This window comes from Bos grunniens, chromosome 27 (assembly GCF_055505025.1).
Source record: "Bos grunniens cultivar Pamir isolate PY7600 chromosome 27, Bosgru_T2T1.0, whole genome shotgun sequence".
Classification (NCBI taxonomy): domain Eukaryota; kingdom Metazoa; phylum Chordata; class Mammalia; order Artiodactyla; family Bovidae; genus Bos; species Bos grunniens.
In genome coordinates, this window is record NC_141191.1 from 2488691 (window position 1) to 2516660 (window position 27970).

Genomic DNA, 27970 nt, shown 5'->3' on the forward strand with positions numbered 1-27970 from the left:
TTACTTTCCAAAAATATTGTCTTACTAATTTCCAAAAAATTAATGCTATCTTAATAGTGATGGGTTAGGGTTAACCCGGAGAAGGCAATGGCACCCAACTCCAGTACTCTTGCCTGGAAAATCCCATGGGCGGAGGAGCCGGGTAGGCTGCAGTCCATGGGGTCGCTAAGAGTCAGACACTACTGAGCAACTTCACTTTCACTTTTCACTTTCATCCATTGGCGAAGGAAATGGCAACCCACTCCAGTGTTCTTGCCTGGAGAATCCCAAGGAAGGGGGAGCCTGGTGGGCTGCCGTCTATGGGGTCGCACAGAGTCGGACACGACTGAAGCGACTTAGCAGCAGCAGCAGGGTTAACCCTAACCCTAACCCATCTGTTTTGTAAGAACAGACATTTCTTCCAAACAGGAAATGCAGATCGCCAAGAGGCACATGAAACGATGCTCAACATTACTGGCTAATCAGGAAAATGCAAGTCAAAACCACAGTGAAGTTTCAGTTTGTACTTGTCAGAATGAAAAGTAAAAAGTGTTAGTCATTCAGTGGTGCCTGACTCTTTGTGAACCCATGGACTAAAGCTTGCCAGGTTCCTCTGTCGTTCGGAATTCTCCAGGCCAGAGTACTGGAGTGGGGCAGCTGTTCCCTTCTCCAGGGGACCTTCCCCATCTAGGGACTGGACCCAGGTCTCCCGCACTGCAGGCAGATTCTTTACTGTCTACCCTCAGAAAGACAGGAAGCACTGAGGATGCTGTGGATTAAAGGGAATGCTCCTACACTGCTGGTGGGAATGGAAATCGGTGCAGCCACTATGCAGAACACAGTAGTGGAAAAAATTAAAAATATAACCAACAAGAGATTGAGCAATCCCACTCCTGGGTACACACACAAAGAAAACGACAACACAGACTGGAAAAGAAACATGCAACCCACAGTTCACAGCAGCAGTATTTACAAGAGAGGCAGCTAGGGAGATCTGAGCCCGCATGGGAGTAGGGCCGGGCCATGAGCACCCCGAGGCCCGCAGTCACAGTAAGAGTCCATGCACTTCCCAACCAGCCTCGTGCTGAACGCTCAGCCACCAACCACGGGGCCCTCCTGAGAGGCTCTGAGCACGGGCTCCCGCGGCTCTGCCCTCTGTGCTGCCCCTCAGGCCCCAGCCTTTCCCGAGGCCACAAGGACTCTACACAGAAGAGAAGGTCCACACCTTCTCACCATCGGTCCATCCCTCCAACTGCCCCAGGGCGCCTGGCCCGGCCTCCCCACCGGTGTCCGGGCTTGTCCAGGCCTCTCCGCAGCCCTCCTCCGCCATCACGTGATCACTTCCCTGCCGGTCGGTGGTTCTGCTTGATGACGGCCAGCCCACGGACGTGCAGTGACGGCTCCCAACACTAAGACCTCCTGGATCTCACTCCTTCGGCAGCCACTTTTCCTCTTCACAGAGAACCCTGAAAGGGCCTCCTGTACCCGCATCCCCGTGTCCCCGGCAGCCCCCACCCCATCTCCCCGACGGCATGCAGCCCACCCCGGCACGGCGGCACCCGTGTCTGACCCTTCATAGCACTCACACAGTCGCTTCCCCTTCTCAAGGCTCCTCCTTGGGGGTCTGGGACACAACCTCATCTTGCGAGCCCACCCTGCCCTGGGGGTCTCAGCCAGGCCTGGCCCCTCCAGGCCCCCAGGTTTTACCTCTGCTCCAGCCGTACTGCCAGCTGTCCCCAGGTGTTTCCAGGGTGTCCGAAACGCATCGAGTGCCACTTCACCCCGAACCGGCCTCGACCCGCCTCGCCTCAGCCTCCGTGAAGGGCACGGCTTCCCTCCCATGTGTTTGAGTCAGTCCTCCCGGGATGGCCTGGACTCCACCCCGCCAGCATGTTCCGCGGGCTCCACCTGCAGGACGCGCCGGGATGCACACCTCCGCCTCCGCCCCGGCTCCCCACCACAGCCTGGTCCACACGGCAGAACCACTCCGTTCCTGAGTCACCACACGGCTGTTCTCGGCTGAAGACCCCCAGGGGCCCTGCTCTCAGGGTCAGAGCCCCAGTGCCCACAGCCCGGCCGGACTGCCCGCGCAGCTCGCGAAGTGGCAGGTCCCACTGGCCCCGGAGCACCATCCCCCCACTCCTGTCTCCTCACTTAGGGAAACGGCTCCAGGCCCTGGTCTGGTATGACCGACAGATGCTGGAACGGGTGTGAGCTCTCCTCACTACTGGAAATTCAGGATAAACTGGCAAAAATATACAATAATTTACATGTATCAGTGAACGGTTAGTTTTGGAAAGCAGTTCTCTTAAGGCAAGAAGTGTTTTGTCAATATGTAACGGGTTTACTATATTTTAATGGTTACAAGTGAAAACTGAGACAAGCCTGGCTCCAGTCCAGCAAATCGTGGCCCCACACTCTCCTCTGTGAAGTGACTTCACAAACATGTGAGAAGCCGCCCGCCAGGACGCACGCAGCAGCCCCCCATCCTCGGACCCTGTCTACCCCCAACACTTGACAGGACAGGAGGAGAGCCAGGTAAGAGGGATTCATTCCTGCCGTGGACTTCCCCATGGGGGCAAGGTCAGGCTCACCTCCCCCTCTGGAGGCGACCCTCAGGAGCAGGTGGAGCCACAGCAGGAAGCTGGTGAGAGGGAATGGCAGGGGCGGGGCCATCTGCTGAGCTCCTGTCACAGCAGGACCACGAGCTGAGTCCTCAGAGCCTGCAGGACGGACGTTCAGGATCAACAAGCAGCAGATGACATGTCTGGTGAGGCCCCTCCACAGTTCACACAAGGTGCCTTCTCCCCGTGTCCTCAAGTGGCAGAAGGGCTGGGGGCACTCTGACCCCATTCATGGGGGCTCCACCCTCATGACCTCGTCACCCCCCAAAGGCCATACCACCACCCCGGGCACTTGGATTCAGCCTGAGTTTTGGGGGGATACACACTCAGACCATGGCAGAATGACCCCACTGAACGACGTACAGGATTTGTGCTGAGGGCAGGCAGGGGCTCAGACTTCATTATCTGGGGAAAGGGGATGAGCAGTCCAGTCATACGCTGAGCCTGGGGAGCTCCGGCTAATCTGACTCAACAGGAATCTTGCTAAAATGGGACAAAGAAGAGACAGACCTCGAAGCCTGAGGAGTCAGGACCTCGATGGGAACCACTTAGAGGAGCCCGACTAGAGTCTGGTCCAGAAGAGACTGTGGCCCTCCTCTGCTCCAGGACACCTGTCAATGACACACTGGTCAGACTGTCCCTTCTCCACAGTGCAGAGGGGCCCACAGCATTCCCGTACCCCCAGTCCTGCTCCCAGAACTCCACAGGCTCCTCCTGAGGCAAGTCACACGTAGACCTGGGAGAGAACCCGGGTTTACATCTATCTCCAGGACTCGATCACACAATGTGAGTCATGTGAACTGGTAGGTGTCCCGTGCATATAAAGCTTGCTAACACCACGCTTCAGCCTGTTATGTGTACAGACTTATGTCTGAACGGTGCACACACTGTTAATACTTCACTGCTAAAAAATGCTAACCAGCACCTGAGCTTTCCAAGTCGTTCCAGTAAGATCACTGATCACAAAGAGCAGAGGGCGCCTGCGTCCACGGGAAACCCCCTGCATGGGCAGCAGCTGCCAGGGAGAGACGTTTGCTCACTGACCCAGGGTCCCCTGGGGAGCATCCACCCTCAGTGCAGGACCACCCTTGACCCCCTGTCCCCTCAAATGATGGCATTTCCCACAGCGGTCAGGGGACTCGGCCCTTGTCCTTCAAGTTCAGAGTCCACCGTCTCTAGAGGGACGGTCTCTAAAGACCCGTCTCTAGAGAGCTGGGTCTGGAAAAGCACTACTGACGCCTATCCGCACCCCCTGGATCCTGGTCACACAGAAGTCCTGTTGCCCTGGAACTCGCTGACCTTCTGCCCCAGAAAGCGCTCCAGCCAGGAGGTAAGATGGCCCTGCCTCCGAGTTCTGAACTGGAAGACTAACCACTTCTGATGACGAGTTACATGGTCTTCAGGACCGAGTGGGAAGGCCCGGCATCTGAGGACGCTGACCCAGCGGCACTGGGTTGCCCGTCAGGGGCTTTCCAGGGATGGAGCATGCAGGAGCCCTCCTAGACAAAATGTCACCAGTGCTGTCACTGTTAGTGGCCAGGTTCATTCTGCCCGGTGCACAGCCAGCCAAGACGCTGAGATGCCAAGGTCGCCAGCAAAGAGGGCTTTTTTTGTGAGGCAGCCAAGTGTGGAGACTGGAGAACAAATCTCAGGTCTGCCTCCCAGAAGGTGCCGGACTGGGGCACTGATAGGAGAGTAAACAGGGCCGCGTGGGCACCGTGATAAAAGAGGTGCCTAACTGTCCTTGAGCACAGGCGTGACTAGGCTCCAGGCCTCTGCACATTCACAAGGTCACCAGTACACATGCAGATCCAGGGGTGGGGGTGGTGGTCCTATCCCATCTCAACCAGCTCAGTCCAAACTCAACAGAGCTGCCTCCAAGCTCCTAGAAGACACCTCAGATAAATGCTTATCAATAAGGCCCTGCACTGCTGGGAGGACATGTAAGCCTTCACAACCTTGACTAGGGACAGCGGGGAGAACAGGTTTAGCCCACAGGTTCTGGGTTCAGTGCCTCCCCCATCTTGTGATCGTGCCTCAATCTGGGAAAGAGGGGAAGAGGATGGTTTAGTTACTTTCTGCTCATAAGGGGCACAGACTCAACAAGGGCTTGAAGAGTCAAACTGCTCAGCACTTGTCTGAGTGTATTTTCTTATGCCCGGTTTCACTGTAACACTGACCCCAACAAACAAATACCTCCTGTGCACCAGCTGTCAAGGCAGCCACAGGCCCAAGGCTGGTAACTGAAACTGCAAAGACGTACCTCAAGGGGCACACAGAAAGCAAGCCACAGGTAATGTTCAGGATGTTTAGAGGTTTTATCCAGGGAAAGGAGGGGACCGGTGATCAGCCCAATTGATAGGTTACATCTGAAGTCAGTGAAGTTAGCTGTGGTCAGAAAGTTGACCAGCACAACCAAGGGGTCACCACAATCTGGTTTTGGAAGGTTTTGGAAAAAACCAGGTTCTGGAAGACAGAGCCATCACCAGAGAGATTATCCTCTTCTACCAAAGTAGGAGAAATCCTCATCATAACCTATTTCTATCAAAGCAGAAGTGCTTCCAAGCCTGGGAGTTAGAGACAAAGGACTCAAAAGAACACATCCTGCTCATAATGGAGAAGTTGCCTTCCAAAGGGTGCAACTTGAACAAAGCCATTCACCTTGGTTTCTTTCTTGTAGCTTTTTTTTTTTCTTGCAGCTTCTGAAAAGCAACTTGAAATCTGAAGGGGCTGCCCTGCCTCTGGGAGAACCCAGTGTCAGGGCTGGGGCTGGAACCAGCGAGGTTTGGACGACCCTGGTCAAAGTTTTCCTTCTGCTGCATGCTTTTCATTTCCCATCGCAGTTTTCCTGAGTGCCCATCCTGCAGAGATGGAGCCAGCCTTCCGGATTTCATCTTTCAGGATTCTAGCCTAGAGGTCTCCTGTCTCCTCCTTTAAAAGCATCTCCAGAAGGGTTTTGCTGTGAGTCCAGAGTTGGGGGTCCAGGTGTGGCAGAGCCCAGTCACTCCCAGGATCCCCACAGTGTCTTCTGGTGGCAACTGCGATCCTGGTTAGAGCTTCCCTGCCCCCATCAGCAGCCAGCTCTCTGTTTTTGAGTTCAAAACCTCAAATATTTAAGAGTGCTGAGAATCTGCCTTCTTCCTGGACCCTTTACAGCCTCATTCAGCCAAGAAGTCTGAAGTCAAACCCGAACCTGGTCTCAGATGTCCTCTGCCTCACTGGTGCCCAAGCATCATCTGCATCCTGGAGCAGGGTTTAAGGGTTCAAGGTCCCCGGCGTCTGGCCAGGACTACTCCAGTGAAGAACTCATAAGGCCCTCAGATGTCCTCTGTCTCACTAGTGCCCAGGCATCATCTGCATCCTGGAGCAGGGTTTAAAGGTTCAAGGTCCCCGGAATCTGGCCAGGACTCCTCCAGTGAAGAACTCATAAGGCCCTGAGGAAGTGCTGTCTAGCAGTACTGTGATCTAACTCCTTTACCTCCATATTTCCACTCAAAAGCAGACTTGGGATTCAAAACTCAAAAGAGTGCAGGAAAAGCCTCCTTCAAGTCCAAAAATGGTCACTCAACAAGAGACCCAGGACAAAGTCACGAGCAGAGTATGGGTTAGGGAGAGCAATGCATTCCTATAACCTATTAAGTGCTCTTCAATCCAGTACACACACTCAAATGGGGACCAGCCAATCACAAAGTGACCAGCAGGACCATACTGGGTCATACTGGAGGAAGGTCGTTAGGAATCCATCCCAGGCTTTGCTTCCTCCTCTTCATGGATATTGCATGACGTCTGGGATGCCTGCCCCCTACAGAGCCTGATCTGTGCAGCTGTGGCCATCTGCCCTCTTCCCAGCACCCCATTTGCCTATCCCCCAGACTCGCCCTCTGGGGTTTCTCTCCCAGAACTGCCGCGGTAGAGCCTGCAACTCACAGACCTGCTCTAGTGGTGGTTTAACGTCCACCTGGTGTCCAGGTGCGGAGGCTACCCTGGCACTTAGTTCAGTCAATCTCATCCCAGAGGGGACGCAAGGCCATCAGCAGGGCCAGAAAGCCAATAGGAGCTCTTCCCCTGCTGGAGAAGAGCTTTTCTCTAGGGTCCTCTGACACCCCTTGCTACTAACAGTCTCAAAAGAAAGTTTAGAAAGCTGGGTAGTTAGAACCAAGTTCCCAGACTCCCACATAGCGGTTTCCCTCTGTCAAGTCACCCAGGGCTGCATGTGGGAGGCAGTGGTGACTCAGCAGCATCACCCTTGGTCACTGTCATGGTCATGCCAGTTACCTGGCACTGGGTATGCCACCTGCTTACCTTCTTCAGGGCTTCCCTTGTGGTTCAGCTGGTTAAGAATCTACCTGCAATGTGGGAGACCTGGGTTTGATCCCTGGGTTGGGAAGATCCCCTGGAGAAGGGAAAGGCTACCCTTCAATACCCTGGCCTGGAGAATTCCAGGGACTGTACAGTCCATGGGGTTGCAAAGAGTCAGACACGACTGAGCCACTTTCACTTACCTTCTTTAAGAGTCTAAGCATGGACACTACCCCAGGGTCCCCTCTGCCTGCAGAAGGCACGTTACTGTGGTCCCACTATCGGGTGCCCCATTCGAGTGACAGTTTGAGGCCTCCTACCTTTTGCCGAGTCCCTCATTGGGGCCTCAATTTGATCCACTCTTCCCTGAGTTCAGGCAGCCGCCAGCACAATGGCCCATTTCGTTTTCCATTGTTTCCTTTTCTCTTGAAACTGGTCCCTGCAATTACAAACTTAAGGCCATCTCAACAAGTTGAGATGTCAGCATCTCTAAAGCCCCTCCCATCTCTTGTAGCTTCTGTGTGCCAGTTGCTCTGACGAATGAGAAACATAAGGCCCATTTTAAATTCTCTAGGTCCTTATGATCTGTATCTGTACTGCCAGTAGGCTTTACAGACCCCGTCTAGAAATTCTGAAGACTTCTCATTCAGTTTCTGTTTTATCTTCTGTACTTCATCAAGGCTTCTTTGTTTTGCCCCCCTCTTCACACACCTGCAAGAATGCAATCTCTATAATGTTCACGTTCTAGACTTTCCCCAGCATTCACAACCCAACTGGGATCTGCTTTTCACACAATTATGCTTTCTGCAGCCCGAGCTGGGTCACCAAGGGTTTCTGTATGAAGCCCAAATGCCTCCTTCTGAGCTTTACCCTGCACTATTCTATGTTCTTCTGAAGTGAGAAGGGTATTTAATACACTTTTGAACACTTGTCCAAATCAGGTTGGACCCCACCTTGGGGTCATCTCTGTAAGTTGGCATACTGCTCTTCCAAATAAGTTCGAAGTTGTAGAAGAGTGGACCCAGATCCATCCCACCCACCTCGCATTCACACTCCCAAGGGAAACCTGCTTTAACAGATGTTGCCCCACCTGAGTTTGGGTAGCTTTCTGGCCCAGTCGGGTACCCAAGTGGGTTTGATTGACAGCAAGTTGTCCACCTTTTCATTAGGACCAAGCAAAACAGGTTTCTTTCCATCCTTGCAGGACTTCACATCTTCTTGGCACAGGTTTAGTCTGATATAACGTAAGAGACTATAAAAAAGCATTTCACCTTCTCATTTACAAAACAAATCTGGTTGAAAAGTTATACTGTAACTTAAGAATCCATTTCCAGGCTGTTTTCCTGTAGAGTCTAAAGGATGTTGTGGCCATACAGACAGAGAGAATGAGTGTGAGTGTGTGTGTATGGCCGGGGGGGGGAGCGGGCTGGGCACGGGGAGATAGAGGAGAAGAAGTAGGAAGAAAACTATTTCTTCCTTGTGCATGGATTCATAAGTCAAGGTCACCCAACTTTGGTGAACACAGCCTAAAGGGAATCACAAGAGGGAACCTTGGGATAAGCACCTCCCATTCTGAAGCGGCTTTGCTTCTAGGGGTCACAGCAACGAAATGTAAGGTCCTCGCTGTGGTCATCAAGAAGCTTAGTTCTCAATAGCCAATTCTTGTTTTTCTTACAGAAGCTTTACTTATTATAACACAAAACAGGAAACGACCCAGATGTCATTCATTAGGTAAATAAACTGTATACAGCCATACAGTGATACAGTACTTGGCAATGAAAAAGAAAAGACCACTGAAGCACTTAATCTGTGTGAATCTCCAAAGAATTACTCTGAGTGAAAAAAGCCAAAGGTTACATACTGTATGACCGCATTTAAACAACATCTTTGAAAAGGGGAAATTACAGAAATGGAGATAAGGATGAATAAGGTAGCAAAGACAGGAGGAAAGCAGGTGTATCTGATAAAAGGCAGGCAAGAAAAAGGTCTCTGTGGGCACTTAAACGTTCTGTATGTGACTGGATAGTGGCGCTTGTGGTAAAGAACCTGCTGCCAACACAGGAGACATAAGAAACACAGGTTTGATCCCTGTGTCAAGAAGATCCCCTGGAGGAAGGCACGGCAACTACTCCAATATTCTTGCCTGGAGAATCCCATGGACAGAAGAGCCTGGCGGGCTGCGATCCATGGGCTCTCAAAGAGTCAAACACGACTGAAGCGACTTAGCATGTGACTATATCAGGGTCAGCATTCTAGTTGCTATGTTTAACTACAGTTTTTCTGGGTGTTATTATGAGGGAAATTGGGTAAAGAGCACACAGGATCTGTCTATTATTTCAACTGTCCAATTTTAACAATTATCCACAAAGATTCATAAAAGAAGCTCTCCACATCAGCCCTTTCATCCACACACTTCTGTACTCTAGACAACCTCATGCAGATTAAAGTGTATTTCCTTAGTTTGTATAATTACAGTTGAGTGGTATATTCAGTTTATTACCATTTTGGATAACTGCTTCTTGCACAGAACAGCCAATTCTCAACAGTTAAGACACAGACAGATGTGAACACAGACGGAACACCAGCGCCCGGGCCTAGGGCACCGGCGCCTCTGCCGCCCTGTGCGCACTCAGTTGTGGCCGGCTATTTACGGCCCCATGGATGGTACCCGCCCAGCTCCTCTGTCCATGGTATTTCTCAGGCAAGAATACTGGAGAGGGTTCCATTTACTCCTCCAAGGGACTTTCCCGACCCAGGGATGGAACCTGCGTCTCTTGTCTCTCCTGCACTGGCAGACGGGTTCTTTACCACTGAGCCACGTGGGAAGCCCCTCAGCTGCCGGACTCTCCCTAATTGTCTCCAAACCCTCCAGCCTCGCCCCAGTCAGGACCTGCAGCCGACCTGGCACAGGCGTGTCTCTTTAACTAGACTACACACCAGAAGATGTCTTCCTTCCTGAGCCCCAAAACCACTTTTCTGCCACAAAACGAAACCGAGCACCGGGGGTCAGGGTGCCTGGTGGGGACCCGAGGGGCAGCCCTGGAGCAGAGGGGTCCGAGGCTCACGCTGGGCCTCTCGGTCCCTGTGAGGCTCCAAGTCGATGGGCTGAGGTCCCTGGTACCCCCTCCTTCCTGGCCCGCTTCCAAATTCATCACCAAATTCATCAGGGCTTGGTGAGTGGAGCTCTTAGATGTTAGCTGCCACAAGTCCCGCGTGCAGTCAGCAACCTGCACATCCATACAGGCCAGACCTGTGCCCTCGGTGCTCCCATGTGGTGGTTTCTTCTTCCTCTGAACTCCTACGAGTCAGGTTGTTTACTTATGTGATACTGTTTTTGTTCGACACAAAACAAACTGAGGTGAAGCACGGAGAGTGGTTACTCATAGCGAGACGATGAGAGGGAACGCCAAAGTTTCAAAACGCCTGAGCGAAGCCCAAGAGCCCAGAGAGAGAGGTGGCGGACGGCTGACCTGGGGACGCAGGGCGTGGGGGGCGTGGACGTGAGGACGCAGGGCGTGGGGGCGTGGACGTGGGGACACAGGGTGGGGGGCGTGGACGTGGGGCGCAGGGGGTGGGAGGTGTGGACGTGGGGACACAGGGCGTGGGGGACGTGGATGTAGGGAACCTGGGGTCGTATGCAGAGCAGGGGAGGGCTGGAATCCTGACTGTAAAAATGTGCCTGGTGGACCTTGTGCGCAAGCGCAACTAGGCTCCAGGCCTCCGAACATCACAGGGTCTCCAGTCTTGTGCAGACTCAGCTGAGGGGTCGGTGGTCCTATCCAGGTTCAACGTCCAAGCTAGGCAGCTGAGACCCCAAGGGCCTGGAAAACCTGGGGCAAACAGCTTATTGTTGAGACTCCAGGCCGCATGGAGGACATGAAGTCTTATAACAGCTTTGATTGGTAGGGGCAGGTGCAGTGGGTTTCAGCTTGAGCATCCAGTGAGTGATGGGGCTGTGATCCTTAACTTACAAGGAGGTGTTAGAAATGGCTCAAGGGACTAGAGCCACCAGGGGACTTTGGATTGTGAGGTTGAGACCTGGCCTTACTACTAACAGGCCCTGTGTGGGAACAGACTGTGTCTCCTGCCCGCCTTCTTTTCTGGCAACCCGGAGCAATGCCTCCGAGGGGGTACTGAATAACTTAATATAAGAAAGCAAGTACCTCGACTTAATCTCTTATCTTAAAATGACAGCCAGCACTTTCAAGGATTAGAATCTCAGGAATGAAAGTGGCCTTAAAAATCATACAAGCAAAGTTTAAAATGTTTTTTTACAGTATCACATAAGTAAACAACCTGACTCGTAGGAGTTCAGAGGAAGAAGAAACCACCAGATGCGAGCACCGAGGGCACAGGTCTGGCCTGTATGGATGTGCAGGTTGCTGAGTGCACGCGGGACTTGTGGCAGCTAACATCCAAGAGCTGCACTCACCAAGCCCTGTGCTTCCACTTTGTGGACTGCAAGAAGGACAGTAATGAACCTTGTATAGAGGAGAGACTCCATTAGTGCGGGGTCAGGGGGAAGGGTTGAATCGTGTTCTAGAAACTGAGGTTTCATGGAGGGAGAAGGCAGCTAATGGGGGAAGTGGACTGGGGCCCAAAGTCAGTGGAGATGAAATAGGACTCTACCCTGCTTGGCAGCAGTGCCTGGCAAAACAGAATCCCTTAGCACCCCTGGGTGCAGGTAACAGTGCTGCAAGCAATAAATAGTGATACAAGTAATAAGTAGTAGTACAAGTAAAGGAAAGAAATGCTTCAGAGACTTTAGAAAATGGTAACATTTCTCCCTTCAAATTAGTGTGTTCCCTTTATTCATCTGCAACACAGTGGTCTTGTCTAAGTTTCATGTGGGAAGGAAATAGAGTGAGCACACACTGAGTCATAGCTTTTCCACAAATGCTTTCAAATCTTGGCCGGATCTGACCCATTAGAGGCCAGGAGCTAGAAAGGACAGGACTTTTTATTTTTGAGAACAGCTTCTTTGTTGTCCGTTTGTTGAATAATTCAGTCATATTAAATTTGGGAACAACTAATTGAAAAAAGTAAAAAGTGATAAAAGCTAACTAAAAGATGTGATTTTGGATGTACAAGAAAAACTGAATTGTTGGTAATGAGGGCTCACCAGTAGGAATGGCACCTTCTGCGGGAGGATCTGATGGACTGTCTCTAACCTGAAGGTACCTTGTGACACAGAACTTTACATCCTGAGCCTTAGTTGAAGTAAATATCTGTGACAGTATTGCTCTGATTGTTGCTTTATACCCAGGCAAGTTCACAAAACCTAACAAAGCTACCATCCCATGCATTTGGAACTATAATATGAAATATGCTGTTTCTACACCCACAAGTAAGCCAAAGTGAAAATAATTGAAGATACTAGAACTGAACATAAATTACTTAAATTTTATATTAAACATTGCTGCCACCCTAAAGTAAGTTTAATTATAGAGGATGGAAGGAGAGCCTTGGGACTCTGAAAGAACCTGCAGGTTTGATGGACTTGAACACTCACAGTGTTTCTTGATCACATTAAAACTTACTTCAAATTCTGCCTCTTCCTGACCTTGATATCCTACTTACTTAAAAAAAAAAAAAAAGAACTCCCTTGAGGGACAATTTACATACTATCAAATGAACGGGCCCATTTAAAAAGTACAGTGAGATGAGTTTAGAAAAACACATACGCTTGTGATACCGGCAGCCCAGCCGGCACCTCCATCAGCTGGATGACCCCAGGGCTCCTCCCAGGCCCTGGGTCTTATCTGAGGCTTCACTGAAGATTATTTTTGCCTACTGAAGAACTTCACGTACTTGGGAATACACAGTCTAGGTGTCTCATTTCTTTCAGATTTTTCAACATTGTTCTTTTTTTTCAATACCGAGTAGCATTCCACTGAGGGCTTCCCTGATAGCTCAGTTGGTAAAGAATCCGCCTGCAATGCAGGAGACCCCACTTTCATTCCTGGGTTGGGACAATCCGCTGGAGAAGGGATAGGCTACCCACTCCAGTATTCTTGGGCTTCCCTTGTGGCTCAACTGGTAAAGAATCCACCTGCAATGCAGGAGACCTGGGTTTGGTCTCTGGGTTGGGAAGATTCCCGTGGAGAAGGGAAAGGCTACCCACTCCAGTATTCTGGCCTAGAGAATTCCATGGACTGTATAGTCTATGGGGTCTCAAAGAGTCAGAGATGACTGAGTGACTTTCACTTTTACTTTCAGCATTCCATTGCATAGATGTAACAGTATTTGTTTATCTGGTCACCTACTGATGGGTTGTCTCTGCAAAGGCAGTGTTTTGAATAAAGCTGCCAAGAACACTCCTTGTACAAGTCTTGCAATGCAGGTTTCTGTAGTTGGGATAAATACCTGGTGGAATTGCTGGGTCGGATGGTATTTACACGCTTACTTTATGAGACTGCAGATGGTCTTCCTGATAAAATGTTCTATCTACATCCCCATAATCAACACGAGAATTCCAGTCACCCCCTGGTCCCAGCCTTGTCAGCACTTGGTGTTGTCAGAATTCTCCACTGTATCATTCTCATGAGCAAACATCTCCTTTTATATAAAGACCAGGGTCATTTTTGGAAGATTACAAGCAGGATGAAGAGAGGGACACTGCAGTTAAGGGCTGGGTCCCACAGATGTCCAGCTTACACACCAGCCCAGGCCTCTCCCACTTCTGACTCACCTGGGCTCCCTTCCCTGGGTTAAGTAATTTGCTCACGGAACTCAGGGAACACTACTTATGTTTACTGGTGTGTTACCTAACACAGGAAAGGATGAGGTTGAAAGATACAGACAGACAGTCAGATGATGAGGCACAGAGGGCAAGGTCTGGGAGTGTCTGGGGGACAGGAGCTTCCGCCCCTAGAGCTGGGGCTGTGCCCACACTCCTGGAAGTTCTCTGAACACTGTAGTTTGTGGGTTTTGATGGAGGCTTCATCATGTAGGCACAGTCTCGATGCATCATGAATTCAGTCTCCAGCCTCTCTCCTCCCAGGAGAGCTGGGTGGGGCTGGAAGTTCCAAGCTTCTAATCTTGGCTCCGTGACTTTGGAGCCCCCATCCCGAAGCCACCACATTAGAACAAATGCACTCCCAGCACCCACCCAGGAACCCCATGGGATTGAGGGGTTCTGGGCTGGCCCCGGAGCAGACACACTTCTGTCCCCTGGGTCACAGCTCCGTGACCACAGCCATGTAGGAGGGGGCGGCGGGCAAGGGGCTGGGAAGTGGAAGCGTGAGCAATCTCAGTGGCGTTCCACAGAAACAGACCCCTGGCAGAATTCGCAGAAAGGGTCCCAGGCGCAGAGAGGGGCCGGCCTGCACGCGCCATGAGAGGGTCTGGAAGTTGGGGAGGGGGACTGGCAGGCTGTGGCAGCAGAGCCTGCAAAGTAGCCGAGGTGGCCTCAGGCAGGAGCAGGGACTCCTGGTCCCCAGAGAGGCACTCATGTCCTTCTGGCGTGGGTGGGAGTGGACCCCGCAAGTCACCCGCCTCCAGGCTGTCGGTGCGGAGGGAGTCAGCATCCTGCTGAGAGGGGGAGGCAGTAGTGGGGGCAGCCCAGGGAATCCTTCAGGGCTGGGACCTCCTCTAGGGGGTGGGGATACCCTTGAGCAAAGGAAACATCCTGGGGGGAGCGTGGGCGTGGGGGCAGGCTCCAGGACCAGGCGGGGAGCTGCAGGTGGGCGCGCGGGCGGGGGTCTGCACCCCTCTGTCCCCTGCAGGCTCCTCTCTCCTGCGCTGTCAGACCACCTGGCTCGGAATTCCCAGGGCCCAGACCCAGTCCCCTCCACCATCTGGCAGGTCCTGGATAACTAGGTGCAGGTGCTGCCCAGTTCTGAGGGGCACTGGCCTCTCAGGGTGGGATGGGGGCTGCAATGCCCTGCTTCTCACCCACAGAGGCCCTCAGGCCGTGGGGACAGAAAAAGGAGTGGGGTGCCGGCCATGTCTTGGGGCTCCTCGAGCCATGGCACCTTCCTGACTGTGTACCTTCTCGGACCTGTGACCCCTGCGCCCACCCTGCTGAGAATCAGAGCTTGCTCTGGGGAGGACCAGGGCTCTGAGAGCAAGAAAAAACGTTCTAGAACACCCATCCTCTTTCTCTGTCCTTCTTTGACATTCCTTCCCAGTTCCAGATCCCTGAATTTTGAACTGTTCTGCCAGAGGAGAGGTGGGGAAGGGGGGAGGGAGGGAAGAGCACAGCCCCCCGGGGGCCCTCACACCTCGGGTGTCACCTGCTGGCCCCCAGGAGCCTGCGTGTGAGCCTGAAGCACTGAGATGGAGGCCCCTGTCCACCAACCCCCAACTCTGCGGGGGGACGCAGAGGGATGGCCTTCCCTGCTCCGAGCCTGCCCTTCACCTCCCCCGCTGGAGACACAGCAAAGCCAGAAAACAGCTTAGTCCTTGTTACAAGTGCTCTGGGAACAAAAGAGTCCTGTCTCCTGCCTGGAACAATGCTTCCTTCTCCCCCTCCAGATTCCAGTGACCGCTAGAAACAGCAGCCGCGTGACCCCGCCTCACTTATCTCCCTGGGTGCCTCTGCCTCTTCTCTGCTTCCTGCTCTTTGCTTCCCGCCACCCCGTGTCCCCTTGGCCTGCCAGCTATCGCAGGGGATATGGGTGGGGGCAGGGTGGGAAGCAGAGATGCTTCAGGCAAGCCCAGAAGGGGAGTGTGGCTCAGCCAGGGAGGAGGCTCTGGGCACCATGCCTCTCTGGTCCAGGCCCTGGGGCTTGGGCTGAGGGAGTGCACCCCCAGACTTTCTTTCATTTATGCAGAAAGGGACACGCAGTCTGGGGCAGAGGGTTTGCGTCAGGTCTGTTTTTGCCTGCAGTGCGAGGGCTCTGAGGCTCATCTCAGCTACTGGGTGCAGTTGATTCCCTGCGACTGTTATTTTTTGTTACACACCGTCTTCTACTGTGTGACTGTACCACACTCGGTCGATACACTCACCCCTTGATGAAATTTGAATTGTTCCCAGTTTTGAACTATGCACTGTTTTGAACAGTTTGAAATGTTATAAATAAAAAACTCTTGTAATGGTCTTTTTATGGAGTTCTCTTTTCCTGTACCTTGAGGACAGATCTAAGAGTAGGGTTGCTGAGCCTGTCCTACAAGAAACTGCAGAACAAATGTTCTGAGTGGCTGAACCATTCTACACTCACATCAGCAATGTGCATTTGTGACGGTTCATTCTATGGGGCAACTGACGGCCATGGGTTACCCAGATTGAACATTACTTCCAGGTGCCTCCAGAGGAGATTGTCCTTTGAGTCGGGGGACTTAATAAACCGCCCCCATTCATGGCCCAATCAATTGAGGGCTTGACTGTAACAAGATGGTGAGCTGGGTCATCTCACGTCATCTGCTCCTGTCCTCAGACTGGGATTCACATCATCGACTCCCGCAATTCCTTGGCTCTCTAGAGTCAGATAGTGCATCATGGTGCTTCTCAGCCTTCATACCTGTGTGAGCCAGTTCCTCATAATCAGTCTCTCGCGGCTTCTCTCTCCAAATATGCATATGGTAGCCCACTGGTCAAAGGCAGAATTGCAGTGGAAACTCTCATCTTTCATCCTCTTCCACAAAAGGGCTTACAGAAAATGGTGATGTATCTGAAGAACACCAGTATACACTAGACAGGACTGGAGGCCTCAGTCGGTGTTCTTTCTGCCCCAGCACCCCACCCCACCTGCTTCGGCATGCTCTTCGCAGTGAGCATGCTCTTCGGAGCTCAGGGGTTAACAGGGCCGTTGTGGAAATGGGGCGCTTCATTCCTGCTTCTAGTCACGGTGCTGCTACTGCGTTTTACCCACTGGTCCAAAATAACACGATTTCTGAGTGAAAAATGATGACAGTGTCAGCCTCTTGAACTTAAGTTTTTAAAAATGAACTTGTGAGCCATCTATTAGAAACACTGGTTCAATATGTTTTCCTATTCCTGAAAATTATGATTTAGTGAGCATCTACTCTTTCCGGACATCACAGTGTTCTCTGTGTAGTTCTCCCTTTCAAGTTTCTTATCTATGATGTAGACACTATTAATCACATTTTCTAGAGGATGAGACGGAAGTTCAGAGACTTTTGTAATTCATACAGGATTTTATTAGTGTTACAGACCGAAATAGGATCCCACATCCCTTGTTTCATCCATGCACAGTATGATTTCCTTCTTATTTCTGCTCCACTAGATCAGAAAACATGTATCAGGATCTTCTTGTTCGGTGGTGAACTAGAGCTAATTCACTTGGGCTTTCTATCTCTGTCTACCATGGTTACTATGAAAATTGGGTAAGAGATCTTTGAATAAGCTATTCAAAGAGTCCTAGGAAAAGAGACCCAAAATAATTTTTCCAGCATTAAAGTCACTGAGAGGAAGTATATTTTTCAATTGACTCAGGCTCTAGTATCTTTCCAGGGTTCTCTAAAACAGCTCAATCTTTTCCCATAAAATTAGCAATCTCTAATAACACAGATTGCTAAAATATTACCTTGTGTGTGTGTGTGTGTGTGTGTGTGTCTGTGCTAAGTTGTTTCAGTCATGTCCGACTCTTTGAGACTCTGTGGATGAACCCCACCAGGCTCCTCTGTCCATAGGATTCTCCAGGCAAGAATACTGAAGTGGGTGGCCATGCCTTCCTCTAGGGATCTTTGAGACCCAGGGATTGAAACCACATCTCTTATATCTCCTGCTTTGGCAGGTGGATTCTTTACCACTAGTGCCACCTGGGAGACCCCAAAATAATATCTTATCTACTATTATTTTCCCCCAGTCATTGTATTCTTTATATGGTAGCTGTGAGTTACATGAGCTACAATTTGCAGGGAAAGAACTTTTACAGAGCATGGTGGCTTTAGAGTCATTTGATGTTTAAATTAGCTTTGTGACATTTAACTATATTATCGTCTCCCTTCTACAAACCTTAGTGGATGGCACCCTAGATCTTTATGATGCCTGGAAGTTCTAAAATTCTGAATTAAATTACTTCTATGATTGAGAGATTTGGACAGGAGCCTAGGGTGTGACTCACTATTTACCGTGTTGACCAGGTAACAGGCAACATTCTAAAGCTGTCATTTTGGTTTGTATTCTTCTCTGGCATTTTGTCCTATAGCAGAAATTACAGCATATGCTATAATAATATGCTTCCTTTTTAAAATTATAAAACGAAGAAATGCTCCTTGCAAATAATTTCAACAACACATTAGGGAATTCTTCTTCATCTCAAGGTGCTTTTGTGAGGAACCAAGCATATATGCGGATTTTCACCTCAAATGAGATCATAGTAGAAGGATGCTTTTTAGGCTCAGACCCCGAAGATTCTGCCTGCAAAGCAAGAGACGGGGGTTCGGTCCATGGGTCGGGAAGATCCCCCTGGAGAAGGGAATGGCTATCCACTCCAGTATTGTTGCTTGGGAAATCCCACGGACAGTGGAACCTGGGGGGCTACAGCCCACGGGGTCGCAAAGAGTTTGACACTACTGAGTGGCTAACAGTTTCCCTTAGTCCCGGTTAGCATTGTCCATTCAAAGGGTGACACCGCAGGGTTAACCTCTGCCTTTTAAGTCATTACTTTTTGGCTCTTACAGGATAGTGAATTCTAACCCATGTTCACTGGCAAAGTGAAGGTGAATATGAGAACTTTTCAGTAAAAGGCAAGCTTTAAAAACTGCCTCGGAAATGTGAGAAATCTTTGCTTTTCCAAACCCCCAAGGCTTGGCGGGTCTGAGGCAGCTGACCTCTAGAGGAGCCAGGAACGCCCCTGCAGGCAGGGCCAGCCAGCAAAGGGAAGGGGTGGACGCTTTGGGGACGGGGAGGGGGTTGGGGAGCTGGGGGAGAGATAGGCCGGGGACCCTCCCAACGTGTGCCCAGCCCGAGGGCTCTGCGGGGAGAGACGGGGGTCCGGGGGTTCCGGGGGGTCCGGGAAGCCTGCCCGCCCGGCGCCGCGATCCCACGCGTGCGCAGCCGAGCCGGGCGTTGGGCAGAAGGAGGGGGCGCGCGGCCACGTGGCTCCGCAGGAATGCGCGGGCGCGGGGGCGGGGCACGGCCGAGGAACGGGCAGGCGCGGCAGCCAATGGAGTCCCGGAGCTTCGAAATTAGGCCAATCACGGCGCGCGGGCGGGCCTACCTCCCTGTGGGCGGGGCCGGGGCGCATCCAGGGGCGGCTGACTCGGGGCTAGGAGAGGGGTCGGCGGAGGGACGGCGGGCGGGGGTCCCGTCCCGGCTGCAGGGTGAGTGCGGGTCAGGGAGGACGGGGTCCCGTGGCTTGAGTGCGGGCGGGGCGGGGGGCCGCTGGGGTCCTGCAGGATGAGAGCGGGCAGGGGTGTGGTTGGGGTCCTTGAAGGGCGCAGCCCGCGAGCCGACCTATCGCGGAGCTTCGGAGTTTCCTTTTTTCCTTGGGAAGCTTCCCTTCTGCCCAGGTCCGTCGAACTGGCCGATCCCACCGCACCTTGCAGTCCGGGCTGCCCGCCCACCCCAGATTTTGGGGGACGGTGCGAGGGCCGCTCGGGGCACACGCAGCCCCGGGCGTGGACAGTGCAGGTGGCGGAGCTGAGGCCCTGGAAGCGCCCCACTTATCGCGAGTCCTGGGATAACGGCAACGGATCGAGACCCACCGGCCGTCAGGAGGTGCAGGAGGCATCCGGGCCCGGCCTGGGGTCTGGATGAACCAGGGCCCAGTGAAGTACCCTGAGGAGTGGCCAGTTGGGGTGTTTAGGTCGGAAATAGTCGTTTGTATTTTCCTATAAAGGCAAAAGCCCTTGGCCCACTTTGGTGCTGCTGCTGCTGAGTCGCTTCAGTCGTGTCTGACTCTGTGCGACCCTATAGACGGCAGCCCACCAGGCTCCTCTGTCCCTGGGATTCTCCAGGCAAGAATACTGGAATGGGTTGCCATTTCCTTCTCCAATGCATGCATGCATGCTAAGTTGCTTCAGTTGTGTCCGACTCTGTGCAACCCTATGGACAGCAGCCCACCAGGCTTCTCTGTCCCTGGGATTCTCCAGGCAAGAATACTGGAGTGGGTTGCCATTTCCTTCTCCTTGGCCCACTTTAGGGTCAAGGTAATTGCTACTTTAGAAACCCTCCCTCCCGTCTTCCATGGCTGGGAGATAAACAGGTGCGCTGCCAGCCGGGACAGGTGACTTCTTATCCCTACCTGGCAACACTTCCCCTCTGGAAGACCCTCAGTTTGAAGGTAGAAATCTGAGTAAATGTTTCAGCCCTTAACAGGATGTGAGCATTCTGAGAAAGCAGCAGACATACTTGGTGCAATGTAATATTTACATTTCAATTACTGGAGGTGAAAATTCTCATGAACTCAAAGTGCAGTGGATTTTTAGCTTTTCTTTGGTTGAGCCACAAAGTCAAAATAAAGTAGCTGCCAATGTCCTGGATCTTATGCAAGAGTTACTTAATATCCCTCCAGGTAGAACATTGCAAGGAATAACATTTTTACTGTTCATCGCTTAAAATACATATTTTGAACATGTTTTCAAGGAAATAACTTTTATAATAAAGGAAAGATGAGATATACTCTGTGTAATATTAATATATTGTTATAATGTATCCCATAAGCTCTCACCGTATTTACTTGACTGGCCCTGGGGTATGGTTTGGTTAAGTGACTCCATCTGCAGTCAATATTTCAGTTATTGAAATATCAATCTCAGATATGCAGATAGCACCATCCTTATGGCAGAAAGCAAGAGGAACTAAAGAGCCTCTTGATGAGAGTTGAAAGAGGAGAGTGAAAAAGCTGACTTAAAACTCAACAATCAGAAAAGTAAGATCATGGCATCTGGTCCCATTACTTCATGGCAAATAGATGGGGAAACAATGGAAACAGTGACAGACTTTATTTTTGGGGGGCTCCAAAATCACTGCAGATGGCAGCTGCAGCCATGAAATTAAGACACTTGCTCCTTGGTAGAAAAGCTATGACCAACCTAGACAGCATATTAAAAAGTAGAGACATTACTTTGCCGACAAAGCTCTGTATAGTCAAAACTGTAGTTTTCCAGCAGTTGTGTATGGATGTAACAGTCAGACCATAAAGAAGGCTGAGCGTTGAAGAATTGATGCTTTTGAACTGTGGTATTGGAGAAGACTCTTGAGAGTCCCTTGGACAGCAAGGAGAACAAACCAGTCAATCCTAAAGGAAATCAGTCCTAAATATTCATTGGAAGGGCTGATGCTGAAGCTGAAGGTCCAATCCTTTGGCCACTTGATGTGAAGAACTGACTCATTGGAAAAGACCCTGATGCTGGGAAAGATTGAAGGCAGGAGGAGAAGGGGATGACAGAAGATGAGATGGTTGGATGGCATCACCAACTCAATGGACATGAATTTGAGCCAACTCCAGGAGATGGTGAAGGACAGGGAAGCCTGGCATGCTACAATCCATGGGGTTGCAAAGAGTTGGGCATGACTTAGTGACTGTTGTTATTGTTACAACAACAACATCATCTGCAGTTAGGTGGCTGCATGACTGTTCATAGTCAGGTGTAGACTCCCATGGTTTCCTGAAATAATTAGTCTCTCTCTCTCTCTCTCAGGCCAGGTATTATCAAAGCAGCTATAGACAGGGATGAGGTAAAATCCAGAGTTATTAAAAATAGTTTTTTTAAATTTGTTACGTTCAAGCTTGACTTTGTTTTATTGAATTTGTTTTCTTGAAATTTTGATGTTCTCTGAAGTTTTTCTGGTGTGGTTAGAAGGTTAGAAACTTCTCTTTGGAGATTCTTGGAGATTGAGGTGTTCTGGTGGCATTCAGACCCTGGGCTGAGTTCTGGAACTGCTCACCCGACCCTGGAAGAGTCACGTCCCCTGTAGAACCTCAGTTTACTGACTTAGGAAATTGCTGGAAGGCAAGTTGTGAAAATGCATTTTAAACCAAGAATGTTCTGCATGAGAGCAAAATGAAAATGCCGTGAGTATGGCTGTGTCACTATAAATTAAAGACCCACATTGAATAATACGGTATTCTTATTGCACGAGGCATGATAGAAAGGCTGCAATGAAAATCCAGATCTTGAGATACTCATAGCATGTTGGTGTTTATTTCACACATTACTCATAGTTTGCCCGGGTAGAAAGGGAGTGGAGTGAAACGAGACAGAAGCGGATCACAGGCATTAAACATTTATGGAGCAGGATTACTGCTCCCCAGTTAAGCCTTCTGGAAGTGTAGTTTGGGAAGTTCTGGGGCTTAGCAGTACAGAGGGGCACCGGGTCTGGGGGTGTGGGCTGGGGCCAGCAGTGGGGGCTTGGGCCCTCTCTGACCATGATGGCTGTGGGAGTGAGGCCCAGGGGAGCTGGCACGGGACCCCTGACCCACCACCAGCTCCACCCAGCACACACCCCTCACTGGGACTCCTTCCGAACTCAGACTTCAGAGAAGCAGGCCTTGAGGTCGGCTTTTGCTTCTTTACATCTTTGTTTCTGTGTGTGCCTTTTCAAAACTTTGATTATAAAAATGACCAGTCACGGGCACTGCTGTTGTTCTTTCATTTCCTGTTCTTCTTCATGTCGGGAAAGTAATGGGTACCTGCTAGTACAGAGTGCTTTCTGTGGGTTGTTGATGTTTTATGGTTCCCTTAAGCAATGTTCAAAAGATTTTTAAAAAGATTTTTTGGAGTTTTTTGTTTTAGGTTTAAAGTGTTTCTCTTCCAGGAGCCACTTTCTGATACTAGAAATTGCTTTTTAAAGTAAATGTGACATCAGAGGTTGCTGCAGCCTCCCTGTGCCCTTGTGAAAGGGAGCGGGGACAAGGCCCGTGGGGGCGGGGGGAGGCCTCAGTGCTCCCAGGAGGACGGCTGAGCCAGCCTTTCCCAGGGGGCCGCTGGCCTGGTGGCCCAAGTGAGGCTCCCAGACCTGACTCAGTAGTTGCCTGGGTTCCCGAACTGGGCATTTTATGAAGAAACGAAAGGAATAGGTAAGGGTGCCCAAACAGTCCACACAATGATAACTACGCGAAGACAAGGACTTCTCCATGCGCGAGGAGGTCCGGGTCCTGAGGGTGGGGGCTTTGCTTCCTGGACTGAGGCTTTGCTCTTAATTCTTGGCCTGGAAGCTGGCAGTTTGCAGGGAACCAGAGCCTGGCAAGTGGACGTCATTTTTTTTTTTTTAAAAGAAGGCACTGTGGACATTCAGCCTTCAAAGTCAAACAGATGTGAACTTTGAACTTGAGTCATTTCTCATCGGTGTGGAGAACAGGATCTGACCATACAGGATAGGCTGAAGAGTTTTAATAGAAGTGTACCATGCACACTTGGAGAAGGCAATGGCATCCCACTCCAGTACTCTTGCCTGGAAAATCCCATGGACGGAGGAGCCTGGTAGGCTGCAGTCCGTGGGGTCGCTAAGAGTCTCACACGACCGGGACTTCACTTTGACTTTTCACTGTCATGCATCGGAGGAGGAAATGGCAACCCACTCCAATGTTCTTGCCTGGAGAATCCCATGGACAAAGGAGCCTGGTGGGCTGCCGTCTATGGGGTCGCACAGAGTCGGACACTACTGAAGCGACTTAGCAGCAGCAGCAGCAGCCATGCACACTCAATGTTTTATTCTGTTATTCACGTTCTTTCTCTGAAGAGAAGATGGAGTGGTGACTGACTTGAAGGAGCTTGAGACTGTTGAGCTGAAAGGGTCTCCGCAGAGGCCTGGAAGGCCTTGGTGGGTGTTATTGTTCAGTTGCAAGGTTGTGTCCAGCTGTTTGCGACCCCGTGGACTGTAGCCCACCAGGCTCCTCTGTCCATGGGATTCTTCAGGCAAGAATACTGGAGTGGTTGCCATGCTCTCCTCCGGAGGATCTTCCTGATCAAGAGATCGAACCTGTGTCTCCTGCATTGCAGGTGGGTTGTTCACCCACTGAGCCACCGGGGAAGCCCAGGAGGCCTTGGACCCAGGAGGATGTCGGGGTCTCTGGCGCAGGGGGTTGGGCGGGTGCTCTGCCTTGCTTCAGCAGTGGCATGCAAGGGCTTGGAAGTGCAGGGATTTGCCTAGCGGTGGGGATGCGACGCCTGTGTGGGCCAGTGTAGAAACAGCCCAGGATTTCCAGAGTTAGATGTGATTCCAAGTCAGGAGCCAGAGTCCGCTTCTGGGCAAGGAGCGCTGAGCTCTGATGGAAGGAATTCGGCGTGTCTTTTCACTCCCTGCGTGTGCAGGTCTGAGCCTGGCTGGGAGATGCCGGGAGGCCAAGTGTGGGCCTGGAGCTTGGGCTGGTGCGACCGTCAGCTCCCCCTGGGGGACGTGGCCTTGGCCCCTGGCCCCGGCAGCCTGCTCGCTGTGAAACTGATAAGACATCAATGCACGCTTTGTTCTCAAGCCCTGGACTGGGCAGTGGCCAGTGGGCAGCCCTGATTCCGTCCGTCAGAGAAGCTGAGTCGGATGTTGCTTGCATGGCTGGGGACTCAGCCTGCGGGCCCTTCTGCCAGACAGTGCGGAGGCCAAGCCTGGTGTCAGAGTTCTTGTCCTGGGGGACATGGCCTTGGTCACTTTTCTGTTGGAACTAAAATCAGACCCAGGCCGATTTTAGACCTCCCAGGGGTCTGCGGAGGACAGAGTCCCGCTTCAGGTCCAGAACTGATTGGGGCCTGGAGGGAACCTGCTGGGCCTGCCGCTGGCCTCTGTTCTGGAAAAGCGTTTAGACACGCGCTGCTCGCAGTGACTTAATAGGAAGGAATGAAAGGTGCAGCGTTTGCCAGACGGCAGGAGTGTTTAGGACGTGAATCGCAGGTAGTCGAGGGGGAGAGATTGTTTCCAGGGTGTGTGTCCCTGTAGCCCGTCTGGGCCAACAGGAGGGCAGGGGACCCTGGCGCCCATCTCCCCCGTGTGTGGGTTGGGGTGGGGACCCCGGGGAGGCCAGGCGGTCGAGGGCATCCTGGGCTTCACAGCAAGGTGCTTCCCCCGGTGCCCCCTCGGTCTGCAGGGTGGTCCGAGCCGTTGTCGGGTGGGTGGGTGTCCGTAGGGAGGGACCAGGTGGGGCCAGGCTGCCCTACACTGGGCGGGCCGCTGCGCCGACACGTGATGGAAGGCTCCAGTCTGGGGGGACAGCGGCTTCGCCTGCATCTGCCTGATGTAATCACACGTGCACGCGGCGCCCTTCCTGCTCTGCGGGAGGAGTTACTTGCATTTCCCGTAAATAAGGGGGCACTCCTGCTGCAGCGTGACCCCTCAGATGGGTCCCCCAGGCGGGCAGCAGGTGCCCGTGCAAAGAAGGCAGGGGCTTGGATGTCAGCCCAGGGTTTCCCCAAATTCCTTCCGTCCCAAGGCGGGATGCCGTGTCTGTCAGGGTGATTTTTGAGAGCTGGAATTTACTTTATGCAAGAAACTGCTGGGCGTGTGGGTCCCAGGAGGAGGGGCGGGTGGGGGTGCGTCTCTGGCCTCCTCCCCTCCTCCCTGCTCCCCTCCTCCCTGCTCCCCTCCTCCTGGGCCGCGGGGCTCTTGGTCCTTGCACAAGTGCTGAACTGCCCCTGGCAGGTGTGCTCGGGGCCTGTCCTCGGTTGGGCCGTGTGCCGGGGGAGGTGACAGGGAGGCCTGGACAGATGGACGGCCAGCTCCAGCCAGTGACAGGGCCCGGGGTGTCACCCCCTGTCGGCGCTGCCCCCTTCGCAGGGGTGACTTTCTCCTGTTTGATGACTGTAACACTGGCTTTGTGAAAAGATTTCTCAGAGACGTGGCCAAGTAAAGGCAGAATTAACTTTGTCCTTGGTGAGTTCTGAAAGGAAGGGGTTGTGTGTCTAGATGGTTCTGAGAGGAGGCTCTCGGGCTGGATTGCGTGACCATGGACACCCGTGTTTGTGTCTGGAGGCAGGAGGGCTTCAGGAGCCCATAGAGGGGGCATTTGGGCTGCAAGTCTGGGCCCCTGGCCCTCGGTGGAGGCGGCAGGGTGGCGGTCCTCCTGACTCTCGACTCTGGCTCGGCACCAGTGTGGGGCAGGGCCCGCTGGGTCTGGGGGGCACTCCGTGTCCAGTCTCGTGCAGGTTGCTGGTTTAGGGGTTTGAGGGGAGGAGAGCTGGACCAGGAGGGGCGAGGAGCATCACCCAGGGCCGCCCCGCCCTCGGTGTGTCTGAAAGCAGTCCACGCGTCAGCTATGGCTCTGGGCTCCGATCCTTGTTCGGAGGCCCTGATGAGTAGTCAATGCGTTTCCACGCCTGTAAGCCTGCGGATGATGGCGTGGGCGGCAGCCAGAGCTCCACAGGTTGGTTCCTGTGGTCCCGCGTGTCACGGCCTGGGGCCTATAGGGACCGCGTCTGGGGAGGTCCAGGTGACTCCCCGGGGAGGGGGCATACCGTGGGTAGAGCTGTCACCGCCCCCCCTCCAGGTCAACAGGAGTGGCAGAGCTCTGTCCTGGAGCCTGCACCCTGAGGGGCTGGGCAGACATGGGGATGGGGTCAGCGCTGCTGTGGAGGCCGGGGCGGCAGTGGGGCTCTATTTCCTGACTTTTGGCCACACCTGTGTCCCCCCAGCCATCTGTCCCCTGCTCCTCCAGCTGTGTCCCCAGCCCCACAGTGTCCACCTCTCCTGTCCCTGCCTCCCCGTCTGGTTCCCTGGGATTGAATCCTGTCACCAGACCCGCCCAGGATGGGCTTCCCAAGGAAGGGGTGTGTCCCTTCCTGCTGGCAGATCAGAGAGCAGGCAGGAAGGGGGAGGGGGAGACACAGAGACATAGAGACGGGGCCAAAGACCGAGAGGTACAAGGACAGACACAGAGAGGGAGAGATATGGAGAGATACAGAGACACAGGGAGACACAGAGACACAGGGAGACACAGAGACACAGGGAGATACAGAGACACAGGGAGACACAGAGACACAGGGAGATACAGAGACACAGGGAGACACAGAGACACAGGGAGACACAGAGACACAGGGAGACACAGAGATGGGGCCAGAGACACCGAGATACAAGCACAGACAGAGAGGGAGAGACATGGAGAGACACAGGGAGACACAGAGACGTAGAGACAGGGCCAGAGACACAGAGACAGGGCCAGAGATACCGACATACAGGACAGACACACAGAGGGAGAGACATGGAGGGACACAGAGACACCACAGCAGGGAGGGAGGATGGGAGCTCAGTCTGCAAGGTGAGGGGATTCGCACCTGGAAGTGTGCACGAGGAAGTTGGTTTGTAAGGATTTGAGGCCAAGGCAGCAGAGCCAGGAGGCTCGGGTGTGGCCAGCAGGGTGTGGGCTATGGTTCCCCGTGAGCGCTCCTCCCAGGAGTTCTCAGGGGTTGATCCCCAGGGCGAAGCACCATTTGGAAAAGACAGTGAACATTTGCCGGTTAGCTGCTGTCTCACAGTCTTTGCTGCATGGAATAAATTGCTTCTATTCACTCTTTTTTCTTTTTTTTGGTGGGGAGCGGACTCAGGCCTCATGGAAGTGGCCTCAGTCTGATGTGAGCAGAGAAACAGGCGACCCAGGACACACCACAGTGGGGCCCTGAGGGTGCTCGGCACCCCGTGCCCTCTGTGGTCAGGTTCAATGGTCACCAAGTAGACATCCCCCGGCAGCTGCGTTCCTGGCCTGGCTTATTGGGAGAGCTGCTTTTTCTTCTTTCCCCTTCCTCTCTCCACTCTCCTTCCTTCCTTCATTCTTGTTTCTGTGAGCATCACATTTACTTAAAAATCTACGAAAACATTCAGTGAAAAGGCTTGTTGTGTTTTTGACTTAACTTAGAGTTAAGTTCATGGAGCCTTCCCAACAAGATATGTGAGCTTTTCACTCCTCTCCTGGATCTCCGTGTGGAGGTAGATAGAGCCTTTCTCCCGTGAGCTCGCTCGGAAGTTTGTGGTTTTAGACAGAGACGGGCCTGGCGGCCGTGAGCCCATCAGGGTTCCGCATCCAAGCATCCCCAGGCCCTGTCCCCGGGTTTGAGGTGTGTTGGCTCCCACTCATGGCATATGTCCAGTCCTTGTGGGGCACCCTGGGTCCCCCAACAGTCTTCAGCACAGTCTGTGGTGGCTGGACTCTGGGAGCCCGAGCTGGGTGGGTTGGGCACAGGCTCGGCCTATAATCTGTGCCCCACCTCGTGTGACTGGGCGGCACCAACACCAGGGG

General features: G+C 52.5%; 1 protein-coding gene, 1 long non-coding RNA gene and 1 pseudogene across 14 annotated transcripts in view; 2 read left to right on the forward strand and 1 right to left on the reverse strand.

Annotated features, from left to right (window-relative positions):
- Positions 1 to 1870, reverse strand: part of LOC147343401 (uncharacterized) — a 37092-nt gene extending 35222 nt beyond the window's left edge. The window contains exon 1 of one of the 3 annotated variants that reach the window (XR_015156480.1): positions 1687 to 1870. This is a non-coding gene — a long non-coding RNA (uncharacterized LOC147343401). The remainder of the gene's footprint in view (positions 1 to 1686) is intronic. The other 2 variants (XR_015156481.1, XR_015156479.1) reach the window with 2 other exon arrangements.
- Positions 1871 to 10769: 8899 nt separating this feature from the next.
- On the forward strand, positions 10770 to 19569 carry LOC147343402 (uncharacterized; annotated as a pseudogene).
- ARHGEF10 (Rho guanine nucleotide exchange factor 10) overlaps positions 19006 to 27970 on the forward strand; it is a 62044-nt gene continuing 53079 nt past the window's right edge. For all 11 annotated transcript variants that reach the window (XR_015156482.1, XR_015156483.1, XR_015156484.1 and 8 more), the window contains exon 1: positions 19006 to 19133. The gene's annotated coding sequence lies outside the window, so the exon portion shown is untranslated. The remainder of the gene's footprint in view (positions 19134 to 27970) is intronic.